We start from the raw sequence: 19,599 nt of genomic DNA on the forward strand, positions 1-19,599 counted from the left end.
CTAAGACCTCACATGAATTGAATTTAAACAACAAATACCATCGAATGGTGGAGCAATTAGGGTAGGATATCTGATATTTTGGTTTGACCATCCTCATTCTGATAGATTCTATGAAAATTTCACTGTTCGACTTAGTTGCCAAATTTACTATTTTTTGTTCTCTGTCTATTTCACAGATCAGTTTTTTCAATTTATTTTTAATCTGAGCTACAGAATATAGTAACCAACGGTGAGTCTCATTTTTGATCAGTTTAAGGTAATTTAGTCTCCATCTATCTATTGTTATGAAATCCATTTTACGATCTAGTCTCTTGTATTGCTCCATCATTCGTACCATAAAGGTATCATTTGTAAATCGCATGAGTTTCACATACAAAATCGCTGAGGACAATTGTATTTTGCTTCTTATACTCAGTATATCACATTCGAGTAACATGTATTCGTATGGCAATGATTTCGGCATTCGCAGTAGTATTCTTAGCATCTTGGCTTCAAATTTATCAATATTGTTGCCATAATTACTGCTCCAGATTTCCGCACTAAGTCAGACATGAAACAATTTTAGCTGCATAAAGTTTCATGACTGTTGCAATAGAATAAGTACCCTGGTTACCTATAAAATTGCTCAGTGCCATAATTGCAGTCATACATTTCTTTTTAGTTTCTATCCAATGTGTCTTTCATGTAAGCTTGTCGTCTATGACCACTCCTAAGTATTTGTATGCATGTACTACTTCGATCTGTTGTTTATTTAATTTCCAACCTCTTGTATAGCTCTTCTTCTTAGCTGGTTGTGTTTCGAACTTCATGATTTTAGTCTTGCTAATATTCACAACAAGATTATTAATATTTGCATATTTTTCGAGCTCGTTTAGTTTAGCTTGTAGTCCTTTGGGTGTATAATCGAGCAAAATGAGATCGTCAGCATAACCCAGCCATCTTAGCATAAGTTTGCCTAACTTGATGTCATTCATGTTAGTGCTTGTCACATTTTGGAGGAAATCGGCAAGATATAAATTAAACAGAGTGGCTGCTAAAGTGCACCCTTGCTTTACGCCACGTAAAGTCTGAATGTTTTCTGAGAGTTGTCCTTCTGCGTCTAGCCGTATTCTGACCGTAGTATCTTTATATAGTTGTTGGATCATATAAAGAAGGCCTCTTGGTATCTTCCATTGTTCTAATTTGGCCCATAGTTTGCTGCGTGCTATGGTATCAAAGGCAGCAGAGAAATCTATGTATGCAACATACACAGGCAGCTTTCGATTTTTCCAAGAATATTCAACTGCGTTTACTAGGATGGCTATATTGTGAGCTGTGGAGGACCCACATCTGAATCCTGATTGGTATTCAGGCAAGATTTTACACCTGGTTATCCACTGGTTTAATTCTTCTAGTAAGACTTTACCAAATATTTTTACAGGAATGTCAAGCATCGCTAGCATCCTGTAATTACTGGGTTCTTTACGATCTCCTTTTTTGTGTATCGTAAGTATGATACTTTTCTTCCATGAATTGGGGATCATCCCATGTATTCCAATCCATTGATAAACAATGTATAGGACCTTTGCCCATTTTTCAGGTGATTTCTGTAGTAAAGCATTACAGGTGTTATCTGGGCCGGCTGCTCTGGATTTGGGTAATTTTTTAATTATTTTAGTTAACGATTCGACAGTAAAGTTGCCTTTCCATTCAGTTTTTACAGATTTATAGTCAGTTTCCTCTTGTGCTAGTCTACCAATTGTATTTGTGACATAGGTGAGCCACTTGTTTTCAGATACACAATTAATCGGGATGCTCCTATCTTTTTTCTCATTAATGATATCCCACATCTTTTTACTGTTCTTTAGGTTAGCTGCATCAGCAAGCGAGCGCCACGTCTCTACTTTTTTTTCTTTGTTATGAAATTTCAGCCATCTTCTATATTCAGTCTTAAGGTGACGTATCTTGTTTGTTGCTTGTTCATCTTTTTCTGCAATACATCTTCGTATGTCTTTTCGTAAGTATTTCCTTTTTAGTTGGATTGTATTATCAAATTTCTTCTTATGATCTAGATTCCATCTTTCATTGTTTGTCTTATATATTCGTTTATCGCCAATGGCTGCTCTGACCGTTTCTGTTATTTGATCAAACATATTTAATATGTTTTTGTTGTTATTTTGATGTACTTCACTTGTACCAGCTATTTCAACAAATAGGTCTAACAGGGGTTCAGCTATTTCATTACCCTTCTCGATATTTTTGGGATTCCATTTTATTCTGTTACCTGCTGTATTAAGGCCAATCTGCCCATTATGTTGATATTTTTCACTCTGTGGTGTTTTACTAGTTAATAAGAGGTACAGTGGGAGATGGTCGCTTTCTTCTCTGCATCCGACTGCCATGTCTTTAACCCATGTCCGTGCCCTTTTGTTTACTATCATATAGTCTATAGTACTCATACTCAATCCCGTTATTCGTGTCGCATTCATCTCCCAGTCTCCGGGCGTGTTGCCATTTAGTACAGTCAGTGCAAATTTGTTTAGCAACTTTATCCAATCTTTTGCATTTTTATCGAAGTTCTGGGTAATGGGTTCTGACATCATTTCTTCCATGTCTACCTCAGTTTTATAATTTATTTTTACATTAAGATCACCTACAATGATCAACGGTAGGGTGTTACCTACTTCAGTGAGGATTTTGGAAAGTGTAGCAATATTTTCCTTACTATATTTGGCTTCAGGAGGATTGTAGATATTTATAAGGACAAAGGTATCAATTACAAGTGTCTTACATGATACCAATAGTGCTAATACCATCTTAGTGGATTCAGGGTGCTTGACGCCTTCCCATGGTTGCTTGATAGAGATTAAAAGCCCTCCTTTAGGTCTGCCACGCATCCCTTGGGTGGCGGGGCTTACATAGTTGTTGCGGCCATCTATTTCGCAATCAGAGGTCAGCCATGTCTCTTGAAGAGCTATGATTCTAAACATTTTTATATTCTCTAGCAATCCTTCGTCGCTATTGTAGTGTGAATTTCCCCGGGTATTCCAAGACATAATGATGTCAGGAGCATCAGGAACTTTTATCAAAGTGAGCTTTGAACGCTGTAGGGAGCCACTGCCAGTATCCATCGACAGTCTCTTGACGAGTGGGTTTCTTTGGTTTGTCATTTTTATTTATTTCCTTCAGATTTGGTTGATCTTTAATTTTAGTTTGTTCCCTCATATTTATGCCTGGTCTTTTCTCTGTATTATTTTCATATTTTACTTTCGGTATATATATCTCTTTGCATGTATATCCGATAAGTTCAAGTTGGCGTTTATGGCTAAATATGTAGTCGTGGATTATGTCATCTCGACACCATAGGTTGGTTATGATTTTAGTAGCACTTACTACTTGATCTACAACTTTAAAGTCTTCAGAGACTATCATCCTTAAGGGTACTATTGATGCACACATTTTTAGCACATGCTTACGATATAGGACTAACTTCTTATTTATGTCTATTTTTTCGATTTGCAGTGCCTTAATAGTATCTCTCTCATTAGGGATTTCTGTGTCGATGGTTTCGCCCTCATTTGGATGTTTTGCTTTTACTTGATTACATGATATTTCATGTTGTGTGTTGTTTTCCTCTTCAATGGTTACACCTTCATAGAGTATTCGCACATCTTCAATCATATCATCAACATGATTCACTCTTTTTTTATTCTTTTTGGCTTGTGTCTTTTTCAGCTTCTTAGATGGTATCATAAAATCTCTTATGTCAGTGTCTGGCAGCTAAGCTTGCTTTTCAGTTTTTAGACAATTTCCTTTTTTACTAAGTGGTTCATGTATATCAACATAGTTGGCTTCCTTATACATTGATATACTTTTAGAATCTCTACTTTTTACTTGCTGTTTATATTCTGTTTCAGAGGGGCCAATTTTTTTCAATTCGATCAGTCTTTTACTGTCAACTATACACCCATTTTTTGGTGCTTTATCTTTGTTCGTAGTGTACATGACTGCTTGGCTGACTTTCTTTTTCCTGTTGGACATTTTCTGCTTTTTTTTGGGTTTGTATTTACCATTTGTTTCTATATTCAAATCTTTATTGTTATTTTCTGTTATATTGTATTCAATGTTAGTATTCACTAGATTGCTTCCTATCTTCTGACTTTGGTCATTTTTAAGTTGATGCTTATCTTGCTCTATGTGCATTTTCATGTCTGTGTTCGTGCTACTATCACACAATTTTAGATTATTTCTTTTACCTAGATCATACAATAATAACGAATGGATAGCTAGTTTGCTATCTATTGCTTCACATTTTTCAACCAAGGAGACTAGCGCATTTTCTAAGGCCTGAAATAATTCTTCTGTGTTCATGCTTACAAAGCTAGTATCTTGTGAGATATCATGTATATGGGTACTAGCTTTGTTAGCTGTGATAGGGATTATCGGATCAATTTTTGCATTGTTGTCAATAGCCAAATGTACTTTCCCTATTACAATCAGACCAGATGTAGGGTCAATTTCAAACCTTTCACCAGGATTAAGTGGTTCATATTTATCTATGGCTACTACATGTGGTACTGTAATAGCCTCCCCATCGGTATGTTCAGACAACATTTCGTCTTGGCTAGTTGATAGCTTACTAATTCTAGTTTGTTCATTTTGAGAATCATTACTATAACTATTTCTCGGAGATGTTGGAATTTGGGGCTTGGTCATATGGTGGTCATATTCTTCGCTGCCGCTTATACAGGCTGATTCAGGTATGGTGGGCATCAGCATTTGTGAAAATAATTTGCTATTTATACACAGAAATGCCTCTACCAGGTCTTCCATAATTTCAGTCACAGAATTATCAACATCAGTTGCAGTCATTCTATATTTGGGAGTAATTAGTGATGAAGAATGCATATTTTCAACCTGATCAAAGAAGGAAGTCATTTTAGCTAGCTTACCTTCGGATAGTAAGCCGGGCTGTGTGATGGTCTTTCTTTTACATGCCCGGCTAATTTTTACAGGTTCCTGCTGCTTAGCTGACTTAAATTTATCTCCATTGGTGTCATGCACTAACTGGGCCAATTTAGATGACCTTAAATCCATGGCTGATAGCACAAGAAATAAAGGTACTAATTAGGATTAGGGCCTCAGAATACGGGAGATCTAATAACGGGCAGCGCACCACGCGCCGCGAACAGCAAACAGTCACTTTCTGTTCACTTCCTGGTGCGCGCGCTGGTGCGCTAGTGCTCGAGTATTTAGGAGCACTTCCTGGTGGAGTGGGGGCGTGTTTCCAACGCCGGAGCCAATGGGAGAGCTGAGCTAGGCGGGAGATAGAAAGAGAAGAAGACCTAAGTTACAAGCGCCGCTCTAGGAGGCGGGAGTTAACGCTAGCACAGCAGCTAAGGGGGGGAGGGGGGAGTGCACAGGGAATGAGGGTGTGTGCGGGAGAGGCGGGGAGGACAATTACTTCAGGGGAGGGTCCAAGACACCGTGTGTGTCACGATAAAGTCCTTCCTCCAGGGCAAAAAACGAACAGAGTCCACACGGGCAGAGTGACTAACAGCAAACAGTCACTTTCTGTTTACTTCCTGGTGCGCTAGTGCTCGAGTATTTAGGAGCACTTCCTGGTGGAGTGGGGGCGTGTTTCCAACGCCGGAGCCAATGGGAGAGCTGAGCTAGGCGGGAGATAGAAAGAGAAGAAGACCTAAGTTACAAGCGCCGCTCTAGGAGGCGGGAGTTAACGCTAGCACAGCAGCTAAGGGGGGGCAGGGGGGGGAGTGCACAGGGAATGAGGGTGTGTGCGGGAGAGGCGGGGAGGACAATTACTTCAGGGGAGGGTCCAAGACACCGTGTGTGTCACGATAAAGTCCTTCCTCCAGGGCAAAAGACGAACGGAGTCCACACGGGCAGAGTGACTAACAGCAAACAGTCACTTTCTGTTCACTTCCTGGTGCGCGCGCTGGTGCGCTAGTGCTCGAGTATTTAGGAGCACTTCCTGGTGGAGTGGGGGCGTGTTTCCAACGCCGGAGCCAATGGGAGAGCTGAGTTCAGGGGAGGGTCCAAGACACCGTGTGTGTCACGATAAAGTCCTTCCTCCAGGGCAAAAAACGAACGGAGTCCACACGGGCAGAGTGACTAACAGCAAACAGTCACTTTCTGTTCACTTCCTGGTGCGCGCGCTGGTGCGCTAGTGCTCGAGTATTTAGGAGCACTTCCTGGTGGAGTGGGGGCGTGTTTCCAACGCCGGAGCCAATGGGAGAGCTGAGTTCAGGGGAGGGTCCAAGACACTGTGTGTGTCACGATAAAGTCCTTCCTCCAGGGCAAAAAACGAACGGAGTCCACACGGGCAGAGTGACTAACAGCAAACAGTCACTTTCTGTTCACTTCCTTTATTGTGTAGTGTACTTGTGTAAAGAGATGATACATCCAAGGTGACTAATCTGAGGTCTGCCTCCCAAATGACTGATTTGAGCTGTTGATTAACATGTTTAGTATCTTTGATGTATGAGGCGAGTCCTGTCCCAAGTGGTTGAAGATGGGTATTGATAAATTGGGAGATAGGTTTCCTGAGAGAACTGATACTGTTTATGATGGGTCTGCAAGGAGGAAATTTGTCAAATTTTTATGAAACTTTGGTATAAAATATATGGTTTCCAAAATGAGGTGAGGATTGAATAGATAGTTATATTCATCCTCAGAAAGTAATCCTTCATCCAACCAGTGTGTGGCCATTTGTCTCCAGTTTGTCACCAAATGTTTAAGTGGATTCGTGGGTAATTTCTCATAACAGTCTCTTTGTTGTAAATGTGTATAGGCTGCTCCCAGGTAATCTGTTGTTTTCATGAGAACCATTTTTTCATACCGCATTGACCAATCGGATCGGGCACTAGACTTACGTGGCAACACATGACACATAGCCACGTGTACAGGATTAACCATTTAATTGTATTTTTTTAAAAAATATATATTCAGTGCACCATGTTAAATGTTGCATTTTCAAAAGATGCCATACTAAAATCCTGGAAATGTACAGACAGCATTATGTACATTATACAATGCTTTTTCTATTTGTGGACGAAATCCGTTAGACCTTTTCCAGGCTCCTCTTTGAGTAATTTGAGAAAAATAATAAAAGTTGTTTGTGGAAAAAGAGCCGTAAAATCACCAAATGTATCTTCATGGCAAACAACAAATATATTCCAGTAAAATATCGTATACTATTACCTGCAAATAAAAAAAAAAAGTTCTGTGTTTGTTAGAAATTTACCAGGTCCTGACAAAATGGTAGAAATTGGTTCTACTTTACATCACCAATTCCAGAACAAAGATCCTCCAAATTTATTATATTGATATACTTACATTTCTAAACCCCAATTGTGATTACTAAATGCCCTACTACATATGGCAGTGCACAATGTCTTCATTTCCAAATAGCTCCATTACCAATATATAGTAGAAAAAAAGTTCCATATCCACAATACTGCTAAAGTCCCCCAGACTATACTACAATTTAATCTAACAACTTGCTTTATTTAAACTATAAAATGTGGTCTGCACTCCAAAACATGGTTGCCTGCAACATCCACTCGAGTTACAAAAATAAATCATGTATCATACACGTCTTAAAAATTTGCAAACTTAACAAAATTCTGTCTTTTTAATTTCCAGGCAAACAGAGGTTTACAGAATATTATATATCCAAAAAGACAACTTCCTTCATTTAACAAAACTATGGCATATGGATGTAATATATATTCCAGTAAAAGTTTCCTAATTCTACTTCTATTTCTGTCTTCCTTGTCCCACTACTCCATTCATAATGTGTTCATTGCCCATACCCCTCTTCGTCATCACAGTAGTACAATAGTAACCTGTTGCATTACCCCCACCTACACATTCCTTATCCCAGTACCTTAATCTATACCATGATCCTCATCTCCCTTTTCCACATCAAAGTAGTCCCCAATAGTACTTTGAGGCATTATCCCCACCCCATCTTCTTTCTTCCCATACCACAATAGTAATCCATCACATCACTATCATACTACCTTCATCACCCACTTCCAAATCCTAACCCAATAGCAGTATGTGGAAGTATCCCCACCTCCCTCTTCCTAAACACAGTATCCCAGTGTTAGTCTTTTGGCATGAGTGACATAGGGAACTTTCTCTTTCTCATGCCACTTCCCATTCATAATAGATTACATTAACCCCAACTCCCTTTTCCTCATCCCACTACCTCATTATTAATCTGTTACATTGCCACCACCTCCTCTTCCTCATTCCCGTAATCCAATAGCAATAGCATTGCATTACCTCCACCTTCCTCACCCCAGCACAACTCACTCCAGTACACCAATAGTAGTCCACAGAATTACCCCCACTTCCCTCTTCCTCTTCCCTCTTCCTCAACACAGGATCCAAATAGTAGTAAGTTGCATTTGCACAATCTCCCTCTTCCTCATACCACTATCCCATAGTTAATATGTTACATTTACCCCAATTTGATCATTCTCATCACAGTACTCCAAAGCAGAGCACTATCTTTCTCGTCCCAGTACCACATTAGTAATTCGTTATATAAATCCCACCTCTATCTTACCTGAAGTCTGTAGTAGTCCTACAACCTCCCTCTTCCTCATCTCAGTACCCAATTAGTAGTCAGCTACGTTATCAGTTCCTCTTTCTCTTCATAATACTCCAAGACTCACTACTCTCTATTCCTCATCCCATTGTTATGCTAGTAATCCATTACATAACCCTCACACCCCCCTTCCTCATCACAGTACCACATTGGTAGTCAGTGGCATTATCCCCAAATCTTCCTTGCTCCAGGTCCCCACTAGAAATTAATTGCATTATCATTGCCTTACCTTCAGCTCCCACTTCCTGATGTCAGTATCCCAATAGTCGTTTGTGCCATTACCTCAACTCTTTCTTCCTCAACACAGTACCCCAATAATAGTTACATTTCCAGAACCTCCTTCTTCATTATGCAACTATCTCATTAGTAATATGTTATATTAACCCAAACTCGCTCTTCCTAATCCCGCCACCCCATTTATGATCTGTTACATTATCACCATCTCCCTCTTCCTCATCACAGTGCTACAAATCTGAACACTCTGTATTCCATCGTCAGTACCCCATTAATAATTCCTTACATAACTTCTACCTCCTATTCCTCATCCCAGTACCGTATTAGTAGTCTGTGACATTCCCATAACCTCCTTCTTCTTCATGCCACTTCCCAACTAGTAATACATTATATTAACCAAATCTCCCCCTACCTCACCCCAGTATCCTATAAGTAATCGTTTGCATTATCACCTTCCTTATCACATTCCTGCCAGACTGAACGTTCTGCATTCCTCATTCCAGTATTCCATTGGTAATGCAGTTCATAACCCCCACCTCCCTCTTCCTCATCCTATTACCCCATTAGCAGGCTGTGGTATTCACACAAATTCCCTCTTCCTCATCCCAGGTACCTCCCTCTTCATCGTTCCACTACCCTCTTTCCCTTATAAGTCGAATAACAACTTGTAGCAAAACATACCCTTTAAATGCTGCATTTCTTTTTGAAACATCTCTAACCTAGAAATTGTATTATTGTTTCCCTATCCACTTCTAAACACTGAATTATCAGATAATAGTGAACTACACTACAACAAATCTGATTAGCTAGCACAAGATCAGAAATAATCTCCATTTGTTAATATGTTGTCATTCCCAAACTAATGTCTGAAAGTTGTGGAAAGTTTCCATAATTTCTAAATCCTAAAGCGAATACTCTCAGATGACTAATCCCCCTCTATTCGTTATTCTGAAATGTGCTAAAAGCTACAGTTCTCCTCCCAAATGAAATAATTGCAAATGAACTTAGGAAGCCATGTCTACCCAGATACTAAAAAACAATAACAACTTTAAAATACACAAACTTTACATGCACTCAATGTAAATATTACTTTCTCCAAAAGATACAAAAAACCCAACTCTGAAAAAAAAAACAAAGATACCATTGGGCTGGTGAGAACAAGGGAGAATCCTACACTTACCCTCCAGTAAAACAATTCCTAGAAAATATACTGGCAAGAGAAGAAATAATTGTCTTCTTGCAAAGTACAACCACACCAACAACCAAGATAAGCGTCATTCCTCCACTTTTGTCAAACAAGTTATGAAATCAATTATCTCCCAAAACAATTTCAGCTGATGAAGGGCCAAAACAAACACAAAAGACAGGGAAATCTTCCAATGTCAATGAGTACCAATAAAGTATTTCCCAAAAAATTAATTTGGAAAAAACTGTTCCATAGCAGAATCCTCACTGATGTCATTGAAAAATCTAAAAACGTGCCTTCCTCACTTGTGAATGACCTAAGGAAACTGGTTTTAGGAACAATATTTGAAATCCCATTCGAACTAAAAATAAAACTATGTATAGTAGTTTTAAACAAAATAAAACCATTAACAAAACTAATTTAAAAAACTACCAAAAAAAACGTAGAGACATGCGCTCTTTCAATGTAGATTACTTATGCAAATTTCTGTGCCATGAATGGTGTCATACCACTAGCAGAGACACTACTTTAAGGAAGAATTATAAAGCCAAGAATAAACAAATGTAAATGACATAAATTCATTTGATTGAGGCTGTGAAAAAGTAGGAGAAACAAATATGAAATATATTCCGAAGGACATTTTGAACCAATTGCTTCTCATGAAATACAGTGAATTCAGTCTACAAATATTCGCGCAGCTCAATATGCATGTGTTCCAACAGTCGTTCAAATTTTTATGACAATTTCTAAAGCAATACATTATAGTACCAGACAAATGTAGAATCAAAACTCTACACAACATGGACTCCTGTCCAGTGCGCATCGTCACGGCACTACATGGATATTATTTAGGCCGCATTTCAGTAGGATCCTTTAAAGGAACATTTGATCCATAGAATGGTTAGCAATACACAATACCTCAATTCTCTCCTGTGCATAAATTGTATGGTGATAAAAGTCAAGGGGCCTCATTCCGAGTTTGGAGGCAGCCATGGCGCTATTAGCGCCATGGCTGCCTCCAAACCCGGCTCAGGTCTGGCAGAAACCCGGCTCAGGTCATTCCGACCTTGGAGGACCCGGTAAGTCCCCATTCTGTAGACCATTCCCCATTCTCATTTGAGCCCCCATAGGGCTCAATGGGAATGGGGAAGGCGCTAATTACGGGCCTGCAAATAGCGGGCCTGTTATTAGCGCACTGGTCCCTTAGCGGGACCCGCTAAGGACGTGTGGTCAGACCACATGTCCTTTACGGGTCCCACTAAGGGAACTCGGAATTGGGCGGTAAGGGTTTACCGGCACCGGCATCATTATCGGTGACCGTTAACCCTTACCGCCCAACTCGGAATGAGGCCCAAGGTCTAGAATTTCAAAAACTCATTGGTGCTCTACTAACTGGAACAACACAAGAAGTCCTGCAACAAATGACATACAAAATAAATGTTTTGCTACTGAAGTAGAACTAGAAAACACAACTAAATCAGAAAATAATGACCACCAATACCTAACCAGTACCCTTCTTTGCAACACATACAAATAATAAATAAGAAAGTTTCAAACTAATTCTGTTGAAATTCCAGACAAAGTATTTGTCTGTTGCCGTACAACTTTCAACAGGCAAAGTACGAAAACGGTAGATATATGCAGAACATTTAAGACAATGAGCAATCACAATGGTTCTAAATATCCTTGAATCTAACAGCAGAAAATAAATACAACATAACAGATCCCTTAATATTATGCACATATTGAAACAGTTATTTTGATGGCAACCAAATGTCATCTCGAGCTATCAAGAATTACTTATTTTTCACTTCCATATGCTTGCTAACAACACGTTCTGTATGAGAGTAGTAGCATTCAAAGAGCACACACATTCCAAGCTACAATACAATTATAACCCAACATTGCCAAATTACGACCATTTGAATAACTTAAAGGTATTTGTGGCAAGGGAATATATTTTATTTAGACCGCAAATAAAACAATGGCACTCTAGAAGTAGGATGACCAGAACAACAGTCTTGAATTTTATTGGTAAATTGAGTACCAACAATACATAAAAAATCTACACAACTAGGTGTCTTGAAAGACTAAAAGAAGCCCTAAAGTATCTCAACGAACACAATGAAAAATATGTATATATACTGTTTCAAATGATGATCCTAGACTCATCATTACATTTGATACTTCGTCTAATGACATTCGTAAAATCGTAGCAAGACATTGGCATGTTCTTACCCTTGATGCTGACTTGAAGCCCATTTTGGGCAAGCGTCCGACTGTGACTTACAAACGTGCTCCCTCTCTAAGGGACAAACTTGTGTCTAGTTTTATACCTCCTATGGGCAAGATCCAGCGTTTCAATACATGGCTTCCAGCCTCTCATACAGGATTCACTAAATGTATGAAATGTAAAGCATGTGCCCATGCTATTGTCAAGAAATTCTTCCTGCATCCTATCACACAAGTCCAGCAGATGATATGTCATTCTATTAATTGTGACACAAATTTTGTTGTTTATGTGCTTTCGTGCCCTTGTGGACGTTGGTATGTGGGCAGTACTACCTGTAAACTAAAACTCAGAATTCTTCAACATCTGAGAGCCATCAAGAATTCTGATCCGACATATCCTATGGCCAAGCATTTTAAATCTGTACACAACAATGATGCTAATTTATTAACATTTTTCGCTGTGGCACATGTACCCCCTCATCCGAGGGGCGGTGATCGTACCTTGAGGCTGAGACAACTCGAAACCAGATTCATCTTGGATCTTGACACTAAATTTCCCAGAGGTCACAATGTAGACGAGGAATTGCATACCTTTCTGAGAACCTAAGTTTGTTCCTATGCGTAATTTTCATTTTCATTATTGCTTTTTCCTTGTCATTTATGCTATGTGTTCCATGGTTGAGGTTATTTTGTCTCTGTGGTTTATCACTTCTGTATTTTTGTATTCCTGCTCTATTTCTGATGGTTTATTCTCAGGTATTGACTGATGTTTTTCTGTTCTTGCACTTATGCTTATCATTTTGTCTCACCTGTCTGTTTTAGCTGATTATTTTGCAATAGGGGGAGCGTTGTCTCAACTATGTTTTGCTTATTTTGGGGACTTGTATGTAGTCCTTTGTTTTAGTTATTCGGGTCATTCCCTTCATTTCCTGACATTGCTTTTTATTATCCTTCAATGCTTCGAAATCTCTGTTCTAGTCCACTGTATGTTCTGGATCTGTCATAGTATGTTTGTGCCTTCAGCTTTAGATATTTTGACATCATGGTTTGCACTTGCACTTTGATGACTTAGCTGCTAATTTTTGCAATTTTGCACAGTTTATCAGATTTATGCACCAGCACCTTATTACATCCTCCATTTCGGAGGTTGGATAGGCATACTGTTGCCTTGCTGCTTTATTTTGCTCATTTGCACTATATTATTGACATTGGATGTTTTAGCTGCTATCTCTGCTGTTTGCACCAAAAAAATATTTTGCCGGCTGTATTACCCTGCTGCTAATTTTTAACATTTAGGTCCAGTCCTACTGTTTTTAACCTGATTTTACATCTAATCGTGGTTGACCAGTTTTATTGTCATTGTATTGCATTGTCTATTTTTAGTGTTGGGAATGACTTTTTTCACTGGACTGACTATGCATTTATATGGGGTGTTTTTTTTAATGTTGGCTTATTTATTTTGAGTGTGGCTCATTATATCTTTTATGCTATGCGATTATCACACTGTTATCTCATGCACTGTGTATTGATATGTTGTCAAGTCCCCTTATATGTATTTTTACATGTTTGAGGCCCTTTTTGCTTAATTCAGAGACTATGGTGTTGTACTCTTTATTTTAAAACCCGGGTCAGTCTGAGATTCTCTCTACTGATCATTGATAAAAGCATCTGCAAAGCACTGTGCTCTAATCTTTTAGGTTTTAGCATATATGCACACTCCCTTCCAACATGGCCGCCCCTGTTCCCTTGCAATTGGTAATAGCTATTGCCATCGACATAGTTGAGGGACCATCATTGATGATGTATTTACACTGTCCAACCTTCTCCCCCTTACGTGACCAAGCGCTCAGTATAGCGCGAAACACGTTGTTTGCAGGCTGCTGCCCCTAGGCGTCCTGTTGTTGTTCTGTCTTCTATGTGCTGCTATGTATCGTGTATTTGCTTTTTGCACGATGCGTTTGGTTTTTAACTTATCAGACATCAGTAATTCTTATACTGTGTCTGTTTGTTTTTTCCGAACCCTTTTGAACCTGGCATTCATGTTTGTGCCTGCGGGAGTGCGATTCGCTCTTTCCTCCCTTTTTTCCATATATATATATATATATATATATATATATATATATATATATATATATATATATATATATATATATATATATATATATAACAAAGTCATGTTTGTCAGTGGGTTTGTATGTGGTATTGATCTTGGGGATGTAACTCCTCATGAACGATGAGGTCTGGCATCATGAATTTTGAATTGGGATATTCTTTATTCCATTGCCAAATCAATGCAACTATTTCTAGCTCAGTCGGCCAACTTGTTCCCAAGATGAAACTATTTTTTGTTTTTCGGCATTACGATTTGTGCTGTTCCAGAGCCATCTACAGGTAATTTGTAAAAAGTGTTCATCATTGCACTGTCTGTGCTAAACCCATTTTATGTTTTTTTGTTTTCTTATTTTTTTATAAGAGAGTCAGTGGGGGTCATTCCGAGTAGGGGGCAAAGGGATACCGGGCACCGTTAAGGACATTTGTGCCGGTAATCCCTTTGCACCCTACTACGAGGTCCCTTTGCGCCCCGTCCTTAACGCCTGCTTTTACCAGGCATTATGGACGGGATCCACAAAGGGACTTCAGAGCTAATAACGGTACCGTAATTTATAGTACGATTATTAGCACCATTCCCACTGAGCCCTATGGGGCTCAAATGGGAATGGGGATTGACATTTTCAATGGGGACTTACTGGTCCCGCAATAGTCGGACTAGACTGGTAAGTCCCCATTGAACGAGGGCGGACACGGTACCGGTAATGGTGCTAATCATGGCGCTAATAACACCAAGCTCGGAATGAGGGCCAGTGTGTCTTTCTTTTCATTGATTTGTTTTTCAATAAACTCAATACATGTTCATTTCACTAATTAATTGAACACCACATTTTGATTTACCTCCGATTTCAATTTTCACATGAATGTCATATTTGAATGCTTACTCTGATTATTTGCAGTGCGTGTTTAGCAGCGGAAATTGGCCACCACTGCTAGCAATCAAATATGATATTCATGTGAGAATTTAAATCAGAGATAAATACAAATTTGGTGTTCAATTAATTAGTGAAATTAACATGTATTGTGTTTTTCCTTCGTGGCAAACAACAATATTTCTTCATCTTTTTCGGTGAGATATGAAAAAAAATCTGAGAATAGACATCCCAAGGGAAAGCCGGGTACTTAAGATAGTAAAGTTATAAACATAGAGAAAATGCTAAAGAAACAACCAGAATCCAAAATATATGAAGCTACACCACAAGCTGGTACATTTAAGGGGGTAATTCATAGAATTCAGCGCACAAGTGGCGCACGCGGCTGGCGCACAGTGTGCGCGTGCGAATCCCTGGCCAGCCGCGTGCGCTAAAATCCATTTCCGCGCACAGCGTATTCATGGATTCCAGCCACCAAAACCAGCCGTGGCGCACAGTGGCGCAGCGACCCTGCAGCAGCGCCAGTTACGCCCCCAAGAACGCCTCTCGCGCAGGGAAAAGCCATCAATATACCCAATCCAGCGCAAAGGGCTGCACTAACCCTGTACCAGCACGGCAAGCGGGCTAGGTGTATCACTGGGGTGCGCGGGAAGTACCTCACGCGATTGGCCCCGTGCGAGCAGGGTACGCGTATTTCAGGGGTGCGTGGGAAGTTCCACATGCGATTTCCGCAGGGTACGCGTATCTCAGGGGTGCGTGGGAAGTGCCACACGCGATTTCAGCAGGGTAGGCGTATCTCAGGGGTGCGCGGGAAGTGCCACACGCGATTTCAGCAGGGTACGTGTATTTCAGGGGTGCGCGGGAAATTCCACACGCGATTGGGCCCGTGCGAGCACGGTATGCGTATCCCAGGGGTGCGCGGGAAGTGCCACACGCGATTGCAGCAGGGTACGTGTATTTCAGGGGTGCGTGGGAATTTCCACACGCGATTTCAGCAGGGTACGTGTAGTTCGGGGTGCCGGCCAAGTTTCACACGCAATCTCAGCAGGGTATGTGTATTTCAGGGGTGCGCAGGAATTTCCACACGTGATTGGGCCCGTGCGAGCAGGGTACGCGTATCTCAGGGGTGCGCGGGAAGTGCCACACGCGATTTCAGCAGGGTACGTGTATTTCAGGGGTGCGCTGGAAATTCCACACGCGATTGGGCCCGTGCGAGCACGGTACGCAAATCTCAGGGGTGCGCGGGAAGTGCCACACGCGGTGGCAGCAGGGTACGTGTATTTCAGGGGTGCGCAGGAATTTCCAAATGCGATTTCATCATGGTACGTATATTTTGGGGTGCGGGGGAAGTTTCACACGCGACATCAGCAGGGCACGTGTATTTCAGGGGTGCGCGGGAAGTTCCACACGCAATCTCATCAGGGTACGTGTATTTCATGGTGCGGGGGAAGTTTCACACGCGACATCAGCAGGGTACGTGTATTCCAGGGGTGCGCGGGAAGTTCCACACGCGATTCCATCAGGGTACGTGTATTCCAGGGGTGCGAGGGAATTCCACACGCGATTGGGCCCGTGCGAGCAGGGTACGCACATTTCAGGGGTGCGCGGGAAGTTCCACACGCGATTCCATCAGGGTACGTGTATTACAGGGGTGCGCGGGGAGCACCACACGTGAATTGCACGTGTGGGTCCTCCCAGGTGTTCCCTCTACACCCTCCACGGCCCCTGCAGGTGGCTCACACCACAGGGGCCTACCCTGCACATGTCCTGCAGGCACACCATCCACCATGGCCATGACCCCCAGCCAACCACCATGTCAACTTGCACTACTGCCCACCAACGCATGTCCCCCTGCACCCCCAGCCACCAGGGGCACCCTCCACCAGGCCCCCACCCATGTCTCCCACCACCCCCACCCCCCAGCCACCAGGGGCAGCCTCCACCAGGTCCCCACCCATGTCTCCCACCACCCCCAACCCCCCCAGCAGTGCAGGGGCAGCCTCCACCAGGCCCCCACCCATATCTCCCAGCACCCACACCCCCCAGCCACCAGGGGCAGCCTCCACCAGTCCCCCACCCATGTCTCCCACCACCCCCACCCCCCAACCACCAGGGGCAGCCTCCACCAGGCCCCCACCCATGCCTCCCACCCCCCCCACCCCCCAGCAGTGCAGGGGCAGCCTCCACCAGGCCCCCACCCATGTCTCCCAGCACCCCCACCCCCCAGCCACCAGGGGCAGCCTCCACCAGGCCCCCACCCATGTCTCCCAGCACCCCCACCCCCCAGCCACCAGGGGCAGCCTCCACCAGGCCCCCACCCATGTCTCCCACCACCCCCACCCCCCCAGCAGTGCAGGGGCAGCCTCCACCAGGCACCCACCCATGTCTCCCAGCACCCCCACTCCCCAGCCACCGGGGGCAGCCTCCACCAGGCCCCCACCCATGTCTCCCACCACCCCCACCCCCCAGCAGTGCAGGGGCAGCCTCCACCAGGCCCCCACCCATGTCTCCCAGCACCCCCACCCCCAGCAGTGCAGGGGCACCCACCACCAGGCCCCCACCCATGTCTCCCAGCACCCCCACCCCCCAGCAGTGCAGGGGCAGCCTCCACCAGGCCCCCACCCATGTCTCACACCACCCCCACCCCCCAGCAGTGCAGGGGCAGCCTCCACCAGGCCCCCACCCATGTCTCCCACCACCCCCACCCCCCAGTCACCAGGGGCAGCCTCCACCAGGCACCCACCCATGTCTCCCACCACCCCCACCCCCCCAGCACTGTGGGGCACCGACCACCAGGCCCCCACCCATTTCTCCCAGCACCCCCCAGCAGTGCAGGGGCAGCCTCCACCAGGCCCACCACCCATGTCTCACACCACCCCCACCCCCCAGCCACCAGGGGCAGCCTTCACCAGGCCCCCACCCATGTCTCCCACCACCCCCACCCCCCAGCAGTGCAGGGGCAGCCTCCACCAGACCCCCACCCATGTCTCATACCACCCCCACCCCTCAGCCACCAGGGACAGCCTCCACCAGGCCCCCACCCATGTCTCCCACCACCCCCACCCCCCAGCAGTGCAGGGGCAGCCTCCACCAGGCCCACAACCATGTCTCCCACCACCCCCACCCCCCAGCCACCAGGGGCAGCCTAAACCAGGCCCCCACCCATGTCTCCCACCACTCCCACCCCCCAGCCACCAGGGGCACCCACCACCAGGCCCCCACCCATGTCTCCCAGCACCCCCACCCCCCAGCCACGAGGGGCAGCCTCCACCAGGCCCCCACCCATGTCTCCCACCACCCCCACCCCCCAGCAGTGCAGGGGCACCCACCGCCAGGCCCCCACCCATGTCTCCCAGCACCCCCACCACCCAGCCACCAGGGGCACCCACCACCAGGCCCCCACCCATGTCTCCCAGCACCCCCCCCAGCCACCAGGGGCAGCCTCCACCAGGCCCCCACCCATGTCTCCCAGCACCCCCACCCCCCAGCCACCAGGGGCACCCACCACCAGGCCCCCACCCATGTCTCACAGCACCCCCACCCCCCAGCCACCAGGGGCAGCCTCCACCAGGCCCCCACCCATGTCTCCCACCACCCCCACCCCCCAGTCACCAGGGGCAGCCTCCACCAGGCACCCACCCATGTCTCCCACCACCCCCACCCCCCCAGCACTGTGGGGCACCCACCACCAGGCCCCCACCCATGTCTCCCAGCACCCCCACCCCCCAGCCACCAGGGGCAGCCTCCACCAGGCCTCCACCCATGTCTCCCAGCACCCCCACACCCCAGCAGTGCAAGGGCGCCCTCCACCAGGCCCCCACCCATGTCTCCCAGCACCCCCACCCCCCAGCCACCAGGGGCAGCCTCCACCAGGCCCCAGCCCATGTGTCCCACCACCCCCACCCCCCAGCAGTGCAGGGGCAGCCTCCACCAGGCCCCCACCCATGTCTCCCACCACCCCCACCCCCCAGCCACCAGGGGCAGCCTCCACCTGGCCACCACCCATGTCTCCCACCACCCCCACCCCCGAGCCACCAGGGGCACCCACCACCAGGCCCCCACCCATGTCTCCCAGCACCCTCACCCCCCAGCCACCAGGGGCAGCCTCCACCAGGCCCCCACCCATGTCTCCCAGCACCCCCACCCCCCAGCAGTGCAGGGGCACCCACCACCAGGCCCCCACCCATGTCTCCCAGCACCCCCACCCCCCAGCCACCAGGGGCAGCCTCCACCAGGCCCCCACCCATGTCTCCCACCACCCCCATCCCCCAGCAGTGCAGGGGCAGCCTCCACCAGGCCCCCACCCATGTCTCACACCACCCCCACCCCCCAGCCACCATGGACAG

Source organism: Ambystoma mexicanum, chromosome 1q (assembly GCF_040938575.1).
Source record: "Ambystoma mexicanum isolate Mex_15411 chromosome 1q, UKY_AmexF1_1, whole genome shotgun sequence".
Taxonomy (NCBI): domain Eukaryota; kingdom Metazoa; phylum Chordata; class Amphibia; order Caudata; family Ambystomatidae; genus Ambystoma; species Ambystoma mexicanum.